Below are 20,480 nucleotides of genomic sequence, written 5' to 3'. Positions count from 1 at the left end.
CACAGGAAAGTGAGACAAGGGCCAACCAGCATCTCAGAAGGCTCTAGAATTCTGGCGACACCCTTTAGACAAAAGCCTGTTGGTAAGGAACCAGCTTCTCTTTGCAAAGTAATGCCAACACTGAAGGCTCTGGGGCTCTTGACTTTGGAGGGAAAAGGTGTTGTTATAAAGATTGTGCAAGGCTGACAAAGGGCTAGTCCGGGGTTGAAGGTCAGTAAAATGATGATCTGTCCTAATAATCTGTTCCTTGCTTTCATTGTACGGCTGGACCCCAACACCTCTCTGGCTTCCAAGGGATTGCCGAGCGTGGTCTGTGTGGAATGCAGTGCCCTAATCTGCCGGAGGTGGAGCCCGGGCTCCAACGTTGACCACGTCCTCCTGAGAGGGGCCACCTATCACTCCACTAGGGGGTCCTTGCCTCATCTCTGTCATGCTCTGCAGATTTTACTTTCCAGTTGTCCCATCCAGCCTGCCTGACCTCCCAAGGACTCAGTATGGGGGGTCACAGGACATGGAGAAGGGGTACTCAGCCCCTCTCTATAAGTTCTGGAACTTCTGGGGTTTTGTTTTTCCCACTTGTAATAAGGAGATTAGAGGACATCTGTGACCAGTCTACAGTGTCTGGGTGCTACAGGGACCCCACACTTTACCCACTGTGCCAGTCCAGTTAACCCTTCACAGTGGCTTTGGCAGCAGAGGCTGAAGTCCTCATGTGCCTAGGTCCTGGACTGGGCTTCATCTGGGCACTGAGCCCCAACTGTGCTGCCAGTCTGGGTGTCGAGGTGACATTCCTGGCCTCCCTCTCCTCCACCTTTGCCAGGTGGCTTCCCCAGGCATCTCATGTAGTCCTACAGCAGGTGAAGGAACCTTCTGGATGGCTGCACGGAGGAGCACAGGGTCTCGGCAGGTGACCTGGAGGGGTGGCCAATGCCCTCTTGGGGCCTAGTGCTTCAGACTTCCCCCAGAGAGCATCGCTTGATCTAACAAGTCATATTCCAGGTCTGTAAGCTGTTCCATGGTGGCAAAATTGGCATGGTGGCAACTGCTCTGCCCAGTGCTCAGCATGCCCCTGAAACACTGGCAGAGAACAAGGGCATGGCTTACAAGACTGTCCCACGGAGGCAGAGCTCAGTCAAGTGGGGACTGGGGTTGTGGTGTGGAGTGTCCATTTAGGATGTGCTGCACTGAGATCCCCTCTGCAGTGGGCCACTGGGATTCATTCTCAATTGCACAGTGGGGCCCTGGTGACCAGTCACCCCAGGGGTCAGTGAGGTTTCAGGGCCCAATGACTGGTTTGGGGATTTCTTAGAGTCAGCAACATCAACTTCTGTTTGTTGGGTGCCAAGATTCCTACAGAGGAGACCAAGACCCTGATGGACAATTTGCCCTGTGTTCCTTCATCATGGTGGAATCTGGATTCAAGTCCAGAGGTGTCTGACTCCAAACAGGACGGACAAGAAAGAAGGTTCCTTCTCTGTAGGTGAGAGGACAATTCCATTACTACAGACTACCTACTCAGGGGGTCTTCTCTTGAGTTAATGAGCTGATGAGAACAGCCTGTAAGACCGGCATCATCCTCACGTAGACGCCTTTGGTGTGGGTGAAGGGTGGACTGTTGTCCAGGTAGCAAATGCTGCCTTCTCACAAAGTTTGTGTCCTCAAGTTTCTCAGAAATGGTTGTAAGAATGGATTAGACACTTACGTACAGCTAAAACATACAGACCACCGCTTGGTCTGTCGTACTGTGGTGACCTGCACATTGCCATGATGTTAGAAGCAATGGCACCAATATTTAAAATGCCAGCAGGACCACCCAGGGCTAGGCATCACCAGAGCTTCCAGGCTATGACAGACTAGGAAGAAAAGTGTGATGATCAAATTCTGAGAAGTAGCCAGTGAAAAACCTCGTCCAATACAGCCCTCCAAGATGAACTCTCTAACTTGGAAAGCACTCAAAATAGAAGTGGCCACAACAATGGCCACTTGAACAAACCAACACTTATGAAGACGGTGAAGGACCAGGGAGCATTTTGTCATGTTGACATGGAGATGTCATGAATCAGGGCTGACTCATTACCAACTAACAACAACAACAACAACACACGCAGACCAATGGGCCATTTGCCATGGAAGGATTCTTTTTCATCCACGTCCCTGACACCACTAACTTATGATACTCCCAGTGTACTTCCTCTAGCAGAACTGGGCTTTGGGTCAGATTCTTCTCCCAACTGCTGCTTTCCAGGATGAGAAGAAATGCTAACAACTGCTTGACTTAACTCAGCAAGCTTGGGAAACTTGCAATGTGCGTCTGTTTGGTGTCTGTCTCCCTCAGAACGACCTTTTCTATGGAAACACTACAATTCACAGAATTTAAAAAAATAAAAATAAAGGGGGTCTGGTCTGGGCCTTGTTCAGGCCACCATGACTAAAACGAAGAGAAACACAACCATCTGTGGGGGGTCCTGGCCTTTTCTACTTCTGGGTCTACACTGAAGGAACCTGCCACCCCCAACTCTAGTGGCTCTCACTCCTTTAGGCATGAGAGTAGTGAGTCCGGAAAGCCGAAATCTAGTTAGTTGTTGAGCTTGGATCATGAGAACTCATAAAGAAAGGGGTGCCTGTAACCATGACCATCAGAGTAACAATTGTAATGACAGTAACTGTCTTCACAAGGGATTATAGCTGTGCAGAATGTCACTATTTAAAAAAGGAACCTTCTAAACTTTCTCAATTAACCCCGACGGTAGTCATTCATTCATTCAACAGCTCTACACACTGGCCCTCAAGAAGCTCATGGTGCAGAGGAAGGAGTACCAAGAGGATGGCCGTAGCAGACAGGAACCAGATGCAGGGGCCACACCACGAGTGACTTGAAAGACAAGGGAACGGAAGCAAGTTGAAGGAACCAGAAAAGTATGGACAGTGTCCAGGGCTGCTGCAGCTTACCCCTTAGGCCACCGTTTGAGGCATCATATACTCCTCAGGGCATGGCCACAGCTAACATACGTCTGTCCCCCCCCAGTGCCATCAGGACATGCCACCATAGGGGTGTGTGGCTCGTGTCCCACTGAGGGGGACTGGCAGCAAACAACCAAGTGAGGAAACAGCCAGATAGTGATGAGGGTTGTGATGAAAATTAGACTGAGAGGTGGACTGGTCTCCCAGAGATGATGTTTTTGTGGTCCGTGGTGACAAGAAGGAGCTGTTATGGGGTCTCTGGGAGGGGGACGTTGTTACAGCTGGTGGGGCCTCCAGGGTGGAATGGTTTGTAGCTTCCTCCAGAAACCCTCTAGATAAGCGTCTGCCTGTAGGCCTTTACCAGATGCTGTTGTGGCTTTGGGGGCTCTCTCAGGGGAGTCTAATAATAGCCCAGGGCCTGGCAACTAGAGTGAACTTTTCTAGGGTGTCCTCGGGCAGCCTCTGCTGGAGATCCAAAGCCTCCACTGAGCCTTGCTCTGTGCCAGGTAGAAGACCAGATGCACCATTCCTAAGACCCCAGGGTGCTGCTGGGGAATGCCAGGACTGATACATTCATGTTCCTTAGGGACAACTCATGTCATTGTTTCCACGTTATCCAACACACACACACACACACACACACACACACACACAGAGAGAGAGAGAGAGAGAGAGAGAGAGAGAGAGAGAGAGAGAAATGCATTCTGCCAACCGATGGCATGCAGAAGGTGGCTGTGGGAGAGGCAGAGCCTGGGTCATGGCACCGAGTGGTTCTTTCAGGAGCAGAGATTTATCTCCTTCCTGTCCGAGAAGGGAAACACCTGTTGGACGGTCAGGGCCCCACGCAGCCCAGCAAGCACCCGCCTGATCCTCAGGCTGTGGGAGAACCTGAAGGGCTGCTCTGATCTTTATCAGCTGACTCAGACTTTTGGCACCATCTTCTCCTGGTTGGATGCTGGGCAAGGGTGGGGCATCAAAGCATCACAGAAATTAGAGATGGAAAGGGCCCACGAGCTACCCCACGCAGATGGTCTGAGTTCTCAATATGCTTCCGTCATTGAGCACACAGTCTACAGTTCTGGAATAATCTCTCTCCACTGTACCCCTAGTTCCTTCTGGGAGGTGCTCTTTTGCTGCATGATGTGTGTGTGTGTTTCTCTGGCCCATCTTCACAAGTGGGGACATGACAGAAATGCTCTATCCTTTTTTTCTCCCAAAAGACTGGGATTCAAAACAGGTTTGGAAGGTCCTTAAAACCCACATGAAGGACCCTGAATTCTTCATCCTTTGAGCTTCCCCTGGCCTTTCTCACTGGCTATTCAGTTCAGGAAGGGTGCTCTGGCATTTTTGTTGCTCACCTTCCTCCCTATCTGTGTCCTCTCTTACCTGGACATCATACTTTTCAGATGTCGGAGGATACCAGTAAGCTCCACTTTAACTGACATTGGGCTAGCCCCAGCCTGTCACCCACTTTACTGCCATTAGTTCTACAACTGCTGTTCTGGTTTACCTGACATTTCTGGTATTGTCAGGGGGAGACAGAAGTCCTCCTTCCATACTTTCAAAACACTCCCCTCTTGAAGGTTGTGGTAACCAGGCCTTTGTCCTCAAGGCTGGAGAACACAGTTTTCCTGGTGGCTGTAGTCTTGAACCATAAATAAAGTGTTTTGTTGTTGAAAAAGACATGGTGGTGGTGGTTGTGTGCCTTGGAGTCGGTTCTGACTCAGCGACCCTGTAGAGAGGCTGTAAATCTTTATGGGAGCAGAAAGCCTCATCTTTCTCCCATGGGACAGCTGGTACTTTCAAACTGCTGACCTTAAGGCTAGCAGCCTGACTTGTAATCACTATGCTACATGAGATGCAGGGTTATATGTTGACTTTATTGAACCTGTCTTCACTATCTGTTTATAATGCTCCTGTGAAACATGGTGACCAGCTGCGTGTCCCCTAAACGGGACAGAATGGCTGGGGCACAGAAAGGTGTGGATACCCAGAGTCAGCCAGGAACAGACTCAGACCCTGACTCCCAAGGCTCATGAGGGACAGCCACAGTGGGGGTCAACCTTGCTTTGCACCCCTCCACACGCAGCTCCCCCTTCCTATTCTGAGTTTCCCTTTATCTTCTGATCATTTAATTTTCCCTCCCTGTTTTGAAACAGCTTCATCTAGGGTAAGCACTGGACCACAAGGTCAGTTTGAACCACAAAGTGGGTGGTTCAAACTCACAAGTTGCTCCTCAGAAATCCTACAGAGGGTCATTGCTATGAGTGAGAACCTACCTACTCAACAGCACTGAACAACAGTAACAAGGGGCTCCTTGTGGCTCGCAAGACATCACCAGCTAAGAGGACAAGCAGTTACCTCAATGACAGGCTGAAGAAGAGGTGGGCAATGGGCAGGGCATGCCAAGTCTTCTTTTTACTTTCTTTCCTTGTTGGTAAGTGCCTTGACCCAGTATAGGGTTTTCGAGGAGTGACTGGTGAGGTTGAACCACTGACCCTGTGGTTCAAACCGACCTTGTGGTCTTGTGAATCTCTTACAGTGCCACATTGCCTTTCTCTTTCTCTTTCTCTTTGAGGAAATCAGTGACTGGTAACAGGTTTTGTGGAGTTTGAGAAAGGTGTAGTTGGCTGGCATCTCAGCTAGACTAATGGATCACAACCTCTGAGGGGAGCTCTCAGCAAATGCTTGCCAGAATCACCACCTTAGAAGGGTAGGGGTAGTGTCTTACTCAGGTGCATGACCCTAGGCCCAGCCAGTCCCTGGACATGTGGTAGGCATTATAAGAAAAAAAAAAAAAAAGTCTCCCTAATTAAACTACACCCCAGACCATTCCCAGTTTAGCTGGGTACTCCCCGGGCCTGATCTAGTCCTGAGGTTCTATTGCTTCATTGCGCCTGGCACTAAGCTGGTTCCCAGGGGATACTTCTCTCTTCCCTTGGCATAAATGGACAAGTGGAGCCTTCAAACGCCTTAAAAATACTGAGAGAGCCAAAGGGCAAATCGCTCGGAAATGAAGACCTTTCCAGAGATGACATTTCAGACCTGCCTTGGTTTTATGTGCTCCCAGGGTGGCAGCTGCCTCGGGGCCCATGCGGTCTCCAGAAACTTGCCCTCTATGTCTCCTCCCCGTGGTTTCAGGAGGGGCTTCCTGTCTTCTGACACTCCCCACAGCAACACTCTGTAGACACGGAGACCCCCAGACCAAGCGTGCTGGGTTTTAGCTCTGCCTCAGTTTCCATGCAGTCGGAGGGATCTGTTGGTCCCTGGGACTAGCACCTGCCTTTGAGATTTTTCTAGAGGGAGTAGTGGACCCCACCTGTGCCCAGGGATAGTGCCCAGGCTGTGACCGAGGCCTGCCAATCTACTGTGCAACTGACCACTTAGCAATCACCCAACCAGGTAATCACATCCCCCTCCACATGACTCCCAAACTTCCTGCTGTCCTCTCAGCTCCACAAGTGTGTTCCTCAGACACCCTAGCCCAAGGTTTCCCCACTCACTGTCTTCAACACTTCCTTCTCTACCACCTGATTTCCTCTTTCCTTCCCAGGTTCCTGGTAGATACCACTGAGAAACTCCATCCACGTTAAGGAGTCCTGGTGTGGTGCTGTGAGTTAATGTGCTGGATATCAAGGTCGGTGGGTCAAGCTCACCAGCTGTTCCTCGGTAAACCCTATACAGGGTTGCTATGAGTCAGAACTGACTCGACAGTACTTAACAACAACAACCACATACATGTTAAAGGATCATCTGAAATCTGGGCTATGATTCTAGGCCAGCCCACACTTTCCGGGTGTCTCCTATTGGGTGTGTTCTCCCAGATGCTGGGAAGGGGTCGGAGTCCTCACTGGACAGCAAGGAGATGGGGCAGAGAAGACATCTGCTGACAGCGCAGAGCTGGGCGTCTCCACACAGAGCTTGCACACTTGCTCTGTACGTCTCTTTGGGACCCCGTGAGGCTTCTCCAGCACCTCTCAATGAAATGTGCTTTCTACCCCCGGACTTTATTACTTCTCCCAACAAGCTTATGGGCTACATAGTGTCTCCATTCTACAGGTGAGGGAACTGGGGCCCAGAGAGTAACTGGCTGGAAGGCATATGCTAGTGAGTTGAAGGGGACACAAAACTCAAGTCCTGAGCTGTTAACTCTTGAATCTAAGTCTGGACCATGACTCTTTCCTTCCTGCAAGACAAACCAATGTAAGCGACAAGACCAATTCCTGGTCTACAACTTCTTGTGCCTGGAAATGCTGGAAATCATCTGGGAAGGGTATCTTGACCCTGGAGAACACGTTCTGTCATTCTGTGTGGACACCTCAGAACTGTCAGCCGCGTTCTGTGACCTGCCCCACACCTGGTCTTGGCAGGCCACCCCCTTCTTGCTAGAATTCCTTCCCTGCCCACTTGGTCTCTGTGTGCCCACACAACTCTCTTCTCTTCCTTCCTCTCACCTTCCCACTCCCTCCATTTCTGGCTTCTCTTTCTCTCCCCACATTCCAAATTGTAGGCGTCCCTACGGCTCTGTTCCTGGCACCATCTTCCTTGCATCCTTTAGGTTCTCTCTGGGCAGCCTGTTTACTGACTGTGAGGCAACCTCACCTGTCACCTCTGTGCACAGGCCACTGCCACCTACATCTCTGGCTGTCACCTTTCTCCTGGTCCAGGTGCTACAGCTTTCCTGCTTGCCTGGCAGCTTCAGTTAGCTGCCCATGGCCACCTCCAGGTCTCCATGCATGGGGCCTTCTCTGAAGACACCTCCAGGTACAGCCTGTCTCAGCCCACCACGGTACACTGCCATTGCCTCTCCAGCCTTTCTCACAACCTGGAACTTTCTGAGTCTGTTCATCACTTTCCCGCTGCCTCCCTTGGTGTGAGCATCACAAGAGCTGACCCTGTCTGCTTTCTGCAATGTCTGTCTGTCCCAGGGCAGGTTCTCACTAAGTAAGTGCTGAATGAATAAAGGAAAGTTTAAAGCTGAAATCAAGATATTCTTTCTCTAACTAAGTACTCCTTGTTCCCACCCAACTGTGCTGTTATCTGCACCCCTCCAACGTCTAGGTTTAAAGATCTCAGCCAACCTCAGTTCTTTCTCTATTATTTGCCTACATGGGCCATTCCCAAACCTTTCTGTGTCTTCTACACTCGTACATTCCTTACTTTCTTCCTCATCTCCTCTTGGTCCCAGCCTTCTGCTGAAACAGTAACCCCTCTGCATAGACCTATCCCCACTCCAAGAGCCAGCCTGTGTTCTCATCCCAGAATTTCTCACTCTTCTGACATCAACACCCGCTCTCTGGGGCATTCCCCAGTCATAAGCCTCTGTTACCTCCCAAACAGAATCTAAAATCTCACCCTGATGTTCAATAGCTTGGACAGATGGGTCCTAGCTTACTTCCCCAGGTTTCTTTCTCATTCCTTTCCAGCCAGTCTCTGCATTTAGAGCACGTTGGATAACTAGCAACAAGGAACATGCTGAGGACTTCTTTATCCCTCCATATTTAGAAGTTTAATTAAGAAACATTAACTGAATGCCTACACAATTCCAAGTACTGGGTATTGTACACACCCAGCTCAAGGTCGTGAGGTGGGCCAGGGTGGGATGGGGAGTTGGCTGGAAAGCAGAGGCAGAGAGAACCTGCTGTCTTAACTAATCCAGTGCTTTTAGCAAAGTATCCTGAGGACTCCCTTTGGGGATAGGTACTCCAGGCTTCTACCCATTTCCCTGGTCTGGTTGGGCTAGTGGGCAGTTAGAGAGGGCTGAACTGCTTTGCAGAAAGGCTGCAGGACTAGGCTGGGGAGCTGGGTAGGTACCCTGAGGAGAGGTATTCCTTCCCTCTCTTGCATAAGACCAGGGTTTTTCATTTTAGGTGGTTTATTCACTGAGATGTAAAGTGACTCTCTCTGTATTGGTGGGAAATGGAAGCTACAAGACGGAAACTTCAGCAGAAGTGGGGTGTTCCTGGAGCCAGGTAAGTCTCAGAGATACTAGGAGAGACACTGAATTTTCATTTGTACACGGAGAAAGAATTCAAGCAACTTAAAAAAAATTTTTTTTTTAAAGAGTGATACCAGTGGGTTGAAGGATGTGGAAGCATCCATGTGGCTGAAACTCAGCTACAGAACAAAGCTCCAGCATCCTCAGTGGTACATAAACCAATAGGAGTGACAGATGTGAAAGCCAATAACTGGTTACTGGGCACAGTGTCACTGTGTTGTTGTTAAGTGCTGTCGAGTCGGTTCTGAGTCATAGTGACTCTGTCTATAATTTCCGAGGAGTGGCTGGAGGGTTTGAACCACTGAAATGTAGTTCAAAATCACCTTGCATCCAGTGCTTATCCTATGGTGCCACACCAGGACTCCACAATCCAGGGGTTACTTGGCACAGTGGGAGGAGAGAAGGAAAGGAGAGATACCCAGTTGGCCCAGACAGCCCTTTAGACACCTGGGTGGGTCTTGAAGAATCATTATAACCTTATCAGGCCAATGTGGGAAAGGACAGGTCATTCCCTCTTCTTGGAATGCTTTGTCTCCACCTACACCCATCACACCATCTCTACTCCAATGTCATGTCCTCTCTAAGAGGCCCAATGCTAAGCGAACTGCCTTCCTGTGAGCGCCCACGCTGAGTCTATCACACAGATATGGCATCTGTCCCGCCTGGACTTCTGGGTATTTGTGCACTGGTAGTGCCTTTTCAGTGACCAAGGAACTCTACCCACTCATGGTACACCTCCGTTGACAGCCTGGTAAGTGTTTTGCATACAATGAGTGATCAGAGCCCATTGACTGACTGACCACAGTCCTGTGTAGAACTGCTGTTCCTAGACAGACAGGAAGCACAAGCTAGGATAAGTGAAGTCAGTATTCCAGATCTTTGTAGGATCCCCATACTTCTGTTCTTTAGAAATGGCACTAAAGCACTATAGTTGTTCTGTGTACCAGAGTTTTAGAGGAAGTTCTTTTGGATGAACTTCTGTGTCTCTAACAATCAGAAGAGTTAGCATCTCCATGTGCAGGGAACCTCATTCTCCAGTTTCATGACTTGACTTGTTCACTTATTTGAAGTCACTGTATTCACTAACACAGGAGTATTTTACCTCACCACTAAGACCTGCTTTGTAAAGTGAGCCTTCATTTCACAGCTGGCAACAGAATGCTACAAATTTATATGTGATGAAAACAGGAAAGCGCAGCTCCTGATTCTTATTTCTTGCTCTTATAGTAAGGAATTCTTTTGAGTATATTCAAAAAACATATAATTGCCTTTTTCTCAGTACAAGGAAACACATGGCTCCTACTTCTCCACTGACAATGATAAGCTGTTTTGCATATAGACAGTTGTCAGCTCTGTACCATTTTCATTCACAGTCTAGTGAATTACAGCACGAACCCCACCCATCACTGTTCAGTGATTCCGAATCAGAGACAGAGTAGAATGCCCACACCCCCCAGGCTTTCCAAGGCTATAAACTTCACAGAAGCACAGACACATCTTTCTTCCAGTTGTTAGATATCATTGAATCAGTACCAATTTATAGCAACCCCATGCTCAACAGAATGAAACACTGCCTGGTCCTGGGCCAACCTCAAATTGTTGCCACGCTTGAGCCCATCGATGCTTCCATTTTGCCAATCCATCTTACTGGGGTCTTCCTCTTTTTCTCAGACCCTCCACCTTACCAAATATGAGATCCTTCTCCAGCAACTGGTCCTGACAATATGTCTTAAGTATGAGAGACGAAGTCGGGCCATCCTGGCCTCCAAGGAGCACTCTGGCTGCACTTCTTCCAACACAGATCTGTTGGTTCTTTTGGCAGCCCGTGGCACTTTCAATATTCTCCTCCAACACCATAACTCAAATGCAACAATTCTTCTATGGTCTTCCTTATTCACTGTCCAGTTTTCTCATGCATATGAGGTTATTGAAAATATCACGGCTTGGGTCAGGCGCACCTCGGAGGTGGTGGTTATGTGCCATGGAATCGGAACTGACTCATAGTGACCCTGTGCAGGGTTTCCAAGGCTGTAAATCTTTACGGGAGCAGTAAGCCTCATCGTCTCCCATGAAACAGCTGGTAGTTTTGAACTGCTGACCTTGAGGTTCGCAGCCCAATTCGTAACCACTATGCTACCAGGCACACCTTAGTCTCTTTGAATTTCTGAATTTTCATCTAGCAGCTGACTGCTTAACTATACTGATCTACCAGGGCTACTTAATGAATCATCAGACAACTTTGGAACTATTAATACTTTAAAACAAAGTCAATTTTATAAAATACCTGTGTTCCATCAGTCTAAGTGTAAATACATTGTAGTGGCTATCGGCCTACTGACCCACCGTTAAATTTTTCTGCTGCTCATTACAGGGGCCTTGCTGATAAAGGAGCTAAATACATAACCTTTTCCTTCAAGCCATGACTGCTCTAAACCGCCAGATAGAATTACTAGAGTCAGAAAAAAAAAGAATTAACATAATCTTATCTATAAAGAGCCCTGGTGTGGCGCCGTAGGATAAGCACTGGGCTGCTCTTCACAAGGTCAGCAGTTCAAACTCACCAGCCGCTCCTTGGAGACCCTATACAGGGTCACTATGAGTTGAAAGTGACATGACAGCACTTAGCCATAACAACATTTGCAAAGAAATGTTAAAAATACACAATTGCAATTATAAAAATACATAATTGCAATTGTGTATTTTTAACATTTATTAGTTATTATAGTGCTAACTTATAATACTGGTTTCATGATAATATCCACAAGCCAGGCAGGTTCTGAGTTATAGTAAGCATCACTTGTGGTAGGAGGGTGTGCATCAGTGCAGGGGTCGTCCTGTGACTCCTTTCTAGCCAGGAGGGGACTGCTTTAGAGAAATAATGTGATTATGGATTCAGATGTGCTCACAGAAAAATCACTTAAGCACTAGAGAGAAATGATCCTATTTCAATTTAGGGATTTTTCTATAGCCTTGCTGTGACTCACCAGAGCACATGCTTTAAGTACACATCATTAACTGTAGTTAACAGATGGGACAACTCAGTCACATTAGATAGCCCTTAGATATGACTTGCTTGTAGTTCAAATTTGGGAGGTCAGAATATCTGATCATTTCTTGACCTCTCAATTTGACACATTATAGTTAGTCTAACAGCTCTGGTAGCGTAGTGGTTACGAATCGGGCTGTGAGCCGCAAGGTCAGCAGTTCGAAACTACCAGCTGTTCCGCGGGAGAAAGATGAGGCGTTCTGCTCCCGTAAAGATTTACAGCCTCGGAAACCCTGTACTGGGTCGCTATGAGTCAGAACCGACTCCACGGCACGTAACAACAACAACAACAACAGCATTAAAAGTGTGAGTAATAATAGACACGTGGCTGCTTTCAGAGCGCCTTTGAGAATACGTTATAATTTTTGATCATATACCCATTAAACTAAGATTCTCAGAGGAATTAAAGTTCTTTACGATTGTATCTTGTAACATGAAAGCACATTACACAAGGTGCAAATTCAAGAGCTCTGAGTGTTCTTGCCCTAGTTACAAAAGCTTCTGTCTGTGCAGGGTAAAGGGCATGTTTCCTTCTACAACATTCCGGGCTGCTCGCAAACACAAGGCCAGCCACCCCAGGTTACTCATTTTAAGCCATCTTTTCTTTTTTTTAAAGAAAAGTTTATTGTATTCTTGCCCAATAAAGACATTTTTATTGTGCTTCCAAGAGTATCCCTTGCAGATCCTGTGCCTAACTGCTCTGGAAGGAAACAGTTCTAACATGTCTTGCTCCTTCAGGTGGGGAACTAGTTCCTAGTTGCACTGAATGCTTTCAAGTCCATTTTTCAGGAAGCCCTGCTAAGAGCAGGATAAAACTTTGCAGCAGGTCTCCTAGCCAGTGACTCTGTGTTGTTGTTGTTAAGTCCACTCAGTTCTGACTCATAGTGACCCTATATAGGGTTTGCGAGGAGTGGCTAGTGAGCTTGAACCATAGACCTTGCTGTTCAAATGGACCTTACAGTCCAGCACATCAGCCCTCAGCGTCACTGTGTTAAGACTTTCTGAAAAGGTCACTCATTGCAATCTAGCTGACTGACTCAGGGCAGGTAGCAACTTCTGTGGGCTCAGCGTCTTTCTCTGAAAAATGGCGGAGCAGGGCTGGATTCTTTCAGCCTCATAGCTCTGTGTCTAGAACCTTTTCCTTTCTTCATTTCATTGAGTCTAGTATCCACAGCATCAACAGCTGTACTTACAGGACAAAAGGCATTGCTTACCAAGGCCACCATAAACCTAACACAAAATGGATCCATTTCAGTGCTTGGCTTTAACAGGTCCCTCTGAAGATAATCTCCTCATCAAGAAGAAAACCAATGGTTAATTTACTCATTCATTTCTCTAAAAGCCAGAAGAGGCACTTTTAGGTGCTGCCAGAGCCTGCCAGTGTGACCCATCAGATATTCTATTACAGCAGCCCATTTTCAAGAACCACATAAGAACTAGGCCACAGCCCATTAGTAATGAGGTAGAACCAGAAATGCCCAACAGAGCCATCTATGGATTCTCACTTGATCCTCACTGCCAAGTAGGATAAAACCTAAGAAATTACTTAAGTCTTGCGGTGTAGTGATGAACGGTTTATAAGAATTATGATCATTTTGTTAGTCTAAAAAGCCAAGGAATATATTGAGCAGGACAGGAAATGACCATTAGTGTCCTCTCTGTGCCTGCAGACAAAACCATTTCAGTAGTGGCTTTCTGGGGTTCTTGATGGGATGTAACAAGGTTAGACACTCAAAAAGTATGGCGTCCCCCGGGAATGACGCATCTAACGAACTATGGCCGCCTTGGAGCCCCTGTTGTTGATCCTTGCCAACATCCCTCCCTTTCCTCCAGAGACAGAAATGGAAGCAGTGGTCTCAGGGTATGGCTGTGACTGCTTTGGCACGTAGGCAGGACTGACACTCACTTCTCTGGTGTGTTCTCACTGTATTCAGCACATACCTGTCATGCAGTTTAGGAAAACACAAGGATGAGTTCAAGGGGCAGGATGCCATGAGGGAGTCTACGGAGGTTTGCTAAAAGTCCAGTGCCCTGGGCAAGCCTGTCATATGGCACCCACCAGAGGCCCACGGCTGCATCTGTTCTCTCCAAGGTCAGACACAGAGGATGGGGAGGAGAGAAGAAGTTAGCTAAACCAGTAGCTTCCAGCCATCAAACAAGAAGAGCCCAGACCACAACTCCCCACACCTGTTCTTTTTCTAACCACTTGTGGTCTTATGTGTGCTTTTCTATGATTTACATTTTGCGTCCTTCTGACAAGCCCTTTTTCTAATACCCACTCTAAGATGCCCCAATCTGGGCTCTGGATCATCAAGGTTGATCTACACCGCATCTACACGATGTGAAAGAGCAGGTGTGGGTACCTGTGCTCTGGGATCCTCTTATTTGAGGCTGGAAGCTACTGGTTTAGCTAACTTCATCCTTCCTCCCCTACCCCTATGTCTGACCTTGGAGAGAGGAGATGCAGATGTGGGCTTCTGGTGGTTACCACATGACAGGCTTGTCCAGTTCTGGTGTCTCAAAGTGATCTCTCTGTGCCCACTCCTGTATCATTCTAGGCAGTAGTAGTAGGATTCAGTAAGATAACACTCTGTAAAGCCCCTGTTCTAAGTGCATCACGGCACAGATGTCTTGCACAGAAACCCCCACAGACTTTAACTTCACATCCTTAGTGGACCGACCCCTGCATTGTACATGCTGGTGATTGACGGCAGTTTGTTTTATGATCTCTCGTAAGATGGGGATGCAGAGACTGAAGACACTTATTGTTTCATCTGTTAAGTGTCGTCGAATTGGTTCTGACGCATAGAGACCCTGTGTAGGGTTTCCGAGGAGCGGCTGATGGGTTTAAACTACAGACCTTGAGATTCAAATGGACTTTGTGGTCCAGCGCATTAACCCACAGTGCCACACCAGGACTCTGAGCAAGATGAATGATCTGAGATGTGGATAGGGTTAGTAGACCTGAGAGCAGATATCTTCCTGAGAAGATTATCTTTACTAACTTGGAATTTGGTGTGTGGGGGTCGGGGTAGAGTGAGGGGGGGCTGACACTGTGTAAGGTCTCCTGATTGTTCATATTGTTTGTTTGCCCCTCTTTTTGTACGTGCAATTACACACAGGGTCCTACCTGGGTCATCTTTGGCTAGAGTACCTCACTGTTTACCTTGCCCTTCTGTCACTTGTCTACATGCTCACGTTGGCAGTCTGTCCTGATTCTTGGCCGTTAGTATCTCATGTTTTTTTCAAGATTGGGGGAGACGCCTTCCCCTGACCCTGTGGCACATATTCATGTCACTGTATGTCCGTGCCCTTGACTGGAAGTTCAGATTGGATGGCACAACCATGACCATGAGGTGCTATGCTGGCCTTTAAAGCCAGGTACAGGAAATGGAGACATGGACTCTTGATTATTCACTTCTGAAATTCCTGATGCTATTTCCTCCAGCCCATCTGTCTAATAGTTGTACTGTGGTGGCTTGTGTGTGGCTGTGATGCTAGACGCTATGCCATAGCAATTTGAATACCATCAGGGTCACTCATGGTGGACAGGTTTCAATGGAGCTTCCAGACTAAGACAGACTAGGGAGAAGCACTTGGTGGTCTACTTTTGGGGAAAAAACTGGTCAGTGATAGTCTTATGCAAAGCTTGCAATATTATCTGATAGAGTACCAGAAGTTAAGTCCTTCAGGTTGGAACCAAAAAACCCCCAAATCCACTGTATTTGAGTTGATTACAACTCAAGTAGTGACCCTGTACTTTGTTCTCAGCGTAGAGCTATTCTGTTGAATTTCCAAGGCTGTTAGGAAGGAGCTCTGGTAGCATAATAGTTAGGAATCGGGCTATGAGCCTCAAGGTCAGCGGTTTGAAACTACCAGCTGTTTCGCAGGAAAACTATGAGGCTTTCTGCTCCCGTAAAGAATTACAGCCTCAGAAACCCTGTGCAGGGTCGCTATGAGTTGGAACTTACTCCATGGCACATAACAACAAAAAATCTTTTAGGAACCAGACTGCTATGTCTTGCTCCTGTAGAGTGACTGGTGGGTCTGAAACCCCTACCCTTTGGTTAGCAATTTAGTGCTTTAACCACTGTGCCATTCAGGACTCCTGCTCAGCTTAGAAGGCACTCAACATTTGACTAGACAGGACCTGCCTCCTCAAAGTAGAGCTCATCTTAATGATGTGGATGGAGTAAAGCTTTCAGGACCTTCATTTACTGATATGGCATCACACAAAATGAGAACAAACAAACAAAAATCACAGCAGCAAACATCCATTACTAATCTGAATGTGGAATGTACTAAGTATGAGTCTGGAAAAGCTGAATGCTGTCAAAACTGAAATGGAATGCATAAAGATGGATTGGTACTGGCCATTTTGAATTGGATAACTGTATGGTCCAGTATGCCGGGAATGACAAACTGAAGAGGAATGATGTTGCAGTCATAATAAAAATAAAAATAAAAATTCAAAATCGATCTCGAAGTACAACACTATCATTGATAAGATAGCATTCACATGCCCATAAGGAAGGCCAGTTAATATGAATGTTACTCAGATTTAAGTACCAATCACCAACTCTAAAGATGAAGAAATAGATTTTTACCAACTTCTGCAGTCTGAAATTCATCAAACAGGCAATCAAGATGCATTGGAAAATACTAGAATGGGAAAGATGGAAACAAGGAAGGATTTGATAGTTGGAAAATATCAGGGAGATTTTTTAAGGCCAATGATGTATTAATTGCAAATATCTTTTTTCAACAATTTAAATGGTGACTATATACATGGACCTCACTGGATAGAATACACAGGAATCAAATCGACTACATCTGTGGAAAGAGAGGATGAAGGAACTTAATATCATCAGTCAGGAAAAGGCCAGGGGCTGACTGTGGAATAGACCATCAATGGCTCATATGCAAATTCAGGATGAAGCTGAAGATTTCAAAACAGTCCACAAGAGCCAGAATACAACCTTGAGTGTATGTCATCTGAACTTAACAGATCTCAAAAATAGGTTTGACACACTGAACACTAACGGCTGAAGACAAGACAAGTTATAGGATGACATCAAGAAAATCATTAAAAAGACAAGAAAGAAAGAGAAGACCAAAATGTCAGAAGAGTCTCTGAAATTTATTCTTGAATGTAGAGTGGGAGTTGTGTGCCACTGAGTCAGTTCTAACTGATAACGACCCTGTATAGGATTTCCGATGCTGTAAATCTTTACGGGACCTGAAAGTCTCATGTTTCTCCCATGAGACAGCTGGTAGATTCGAACTAACTTTGTGGTTAACAGCCCAGCTTGTAACCATGAAGAAATGATGACACAAAAAGCAATTGGCTGAACAGAAGATTTCAAAGGGTTGCTCAAGAAGACAAAGTATTATAATGAAATGTGCAAAGACCCGGAGTTAGAAAACCAAAAGGGAAGAACATGCTTAGCATTTCTTACCCTGAGGAATTGAAGAAAATATTCAAGCCTTGAGTTGCAATATTGAAGGATTCAGTGGGTAAAATATTGAATGATGGCAGAAGTATCAGAAGAAGATGGAAGGAATACAGAGTCATTGTACCAAAAAGTTAACGTTCAACCATCTCAGGAGGCAGCATGTGATCAAGCATTGATGACAATGAAGGAAAAAGTCCAAGCTGCGTTAAAGGCATCAGTGAAAAACAAGGCTTGCGTACTGATTGAATAACAATTGAAATGTTTCAACAAACAGATACAGAGCTGGAAGTACTCTCTTGTTCATGCAAAGAAATGGAAAAGACAACTACCTGGCCCACTGACTGGGAAATTATCAAACAGAATCACTAGTATCACATGCAAGTAAAATTTGGCTGAAGATGACTCAAAAATGGTTGCAAAAGTACATTGACAGGGAGCTGCCAAAAATACAAGGTGGATTCAGAAGAGGATGTGGAATGAGGGATATCACAGCTGTTGTCAGTTGGATCTTGACTAGAAGCAGAGAATACCAGAAAAAGGATTGGTTTTATTTTATTGACTATGTAAAGACAATTGACTGTAGGGATCATAACAAATGATAGAATTCTTGTAAAGAATCGGAATTCCAGAACACTAAATTGTGCTCATACAGAACCTGGATATGCACCAAGAGGTAGTTGTCAGAACAGACCAAGGGGATACGGAATGGTTTAAAATAAGGAAAGGTGTGCATCAAGGTTACATCTTCTCACCATGGTGAGCAAAATAATCTGAGAAACTAGACTAGATGACGAAGAACGTGGCCTCAGGATTGCAGGAAGGTTCATGAGCAATCTGCAGATGATATAACCTTACTTGCTGAGAGTCAAGACTTAAAGATCAAAGACTACAGCCTTCAGTATGGATTACACCTTAACACAAAGAAACAAAAATCTTCACAGCTGGACCAATAAGCAACATCATGGTAAATGAAGGAAATTTTGAAACTGTCAAAGGATCTCATTCAACTTGGATTCACATTCAATGCTCATTTAAGCAGCAGTGAGTAAATCAAACGATGCATTGCACTGGAGAAATCGGCTGCAGAAAGACTTCTTTAAAGTCTTAAAAAGCAAAGATGTTATTTTGAAGACTAAGGTGAGTTTGACCCCAGTCAATGGTATTTCCAATGCCTCATTTGCAGGCAAAACCTAGACAGCGACTAAGGAAGACTGAAGAAGAATGGTTGCCACTGTATTATGGTTTTGGCAAAAAAATACTAAATCTACCACAGACTGCCAGTAGAATGAACAAATCTACGTCGGAAGAAGTACAGCTGGAATGCTTCTTAGACGTGAGGATAGTGAGATTCCACCTCTTGTACTTTGGGCAGGTTATCTGGAGAAACCGATCTCTGAAGAAGTACATCATCCTTGGTAAAGGGTCAGCAAAAAAGACGAAGACCCTTAATGAGATGGACTGACACGGTGCTGCCACAATGAGCTCAAATAGAGCAACAGCTGTGAGGACCGTGCAGAACCAGCCAGTGTTTTCTTCTGTTGCACGTAGGATCACTATGAGTGGGCACCTAACAACAACTGGGATGTATTTTTCAAAAATATATTTATTCCACATATAAGAGTATAAAAAGTTCATACCAAAGCGGAATTAAAAGATAATGGAATTTTTCTTATGACTCAATAGTAATTGTTATCACGACTAATTGCGACTGTCACAATGGTAAAGGTAGAAGTTTTGTACCAAAAATGGGGGAGTAGTTAATCTTACAGTTCAGGATCAGAGGACCCAGAACCATCAAGGGAGAAGAGCACAAGCGGAATGTGGGACCCTGTCCGGAGAAGCAGCAACACTAGAGATGGAGGCAGAGATTGAGACATGGAGAAAGGGAGCAGCTGAGGACTCTAGATTCATGGGAAAAGAAAGGCTGTGTGCTAGTGGCCAGGAGGCAGGCTTGCAGAATGTGCCCACTGGTTGTTTAAATGATTATACATTCCTGAGTGGTTTTGTGTACATATCTTCCCCACCCCCACCCCCACCCCCAAAAAACAAGAACAAAACAAAAATGGAAGGAATGAAAGCAAATATTGATGTGGAGGGGATTGTAATCCTAGCAATGAAACGATGGTGTAAAGCTGATGTTCTCCCATGTAAATAAACTATCACTCAGTTCACAATAAAAACTTAAAAAACAAAAAGAAAACAAAAACTTAAAAACCAAAAATTTTCCCATGAACTTTTGAAGTCCCCACATATTTATTTGCATCTTACGACTTTTATTTAATATGTTTTCTATTTCCACGTAATAGCTACACAGTTGTTGTTTTTTTAGGTTGAAAATTTTAAAAACAATTGAGATCTACATCTAGAAGGAATATCCTCCGTACACCTTTCTCAGACACAACCATTTAGTTTCTTGTAGAGGCTTGCGGTGAGCTATATCGTGACCTGTGACCGTCTCAGTGCCTTGCATACACCCATCCTAACACCTGGTGTGTATATGGGGGTCTGAGATATGGAGAGGCAGGTACCAGATAAAGGCATCTACTAAGATACTAAGTGGTAGGAATGGTCTTCAGACCAGGATGTCTGCCTTCGTGATGATCCAAGACAACTTGTTGGCCCATTTTCCAGATGAGGTTATTTAACACTTTTTGAAATGGAAAGCTAACATCCTGCAGCTTTGGAAATGTCATCACTACATCATTCAGCACTCAGTCTTGCTTCTCCAGCCCTGGCTTATTTGGAGCATGTGCACATGGACTGAACAGCTGTGGGATTCAGCAGAGGGAGTTCCTGCTTCCAAAGTCACTTACAACTTCTGTTGCTAAATTAGACCCAGATTTATTCTTTTCTTTCTGTCAACGAGGAAACAGTTTAATCATTTTTGAGAAAAATGTTTTGTCCTGCTCTTTTCCCCTTCCTTTGTCTACAGCCGGACTGACCACTACCAAATGACAGACTGAGACTCAATTCAAGTAACAGGTGCAGAGAATTTTGATAACGGTGAATGAGTGCATGT

The 20,480-nt window shown here is 45.9% G+C and overlaps 1 protein-coding gene across 1 annotated transcript in view; it reads right to left on the bottom strand.

Annotated features, from left to right (window-relative positions):
• The window catches only part of GMDS (GDP-mannose 4,6-dehydratase), an 809,379-nt gene that overhangs the window by 14,697 nt on the left and 774,202 nt on the right, over positions 1-20,480 (bottom strand). The gene's annotated exons all lie outside the window — the stretch shown is intronic.

Source organism: Chrysochloris asiatica, unplaced genomic scaffold (genome assembly GCF_000296735.1).
Source record: "Chrysochloris asiatica unplaced genomic scaffold, ChrAsi1.0 scaffold00144, whole genome shotgun sequence".
NCBI lineage: Eukaryota > Metazoa > Chordata > Mammalia > Afrosoricida > Chrysochloridae > Chrysochloris > Chrysochloris asiatica.
Note: the sequence above shows the minus strand (reverse complement) of the source record. Positions and strands in the feature narration are given on the sequence as shown.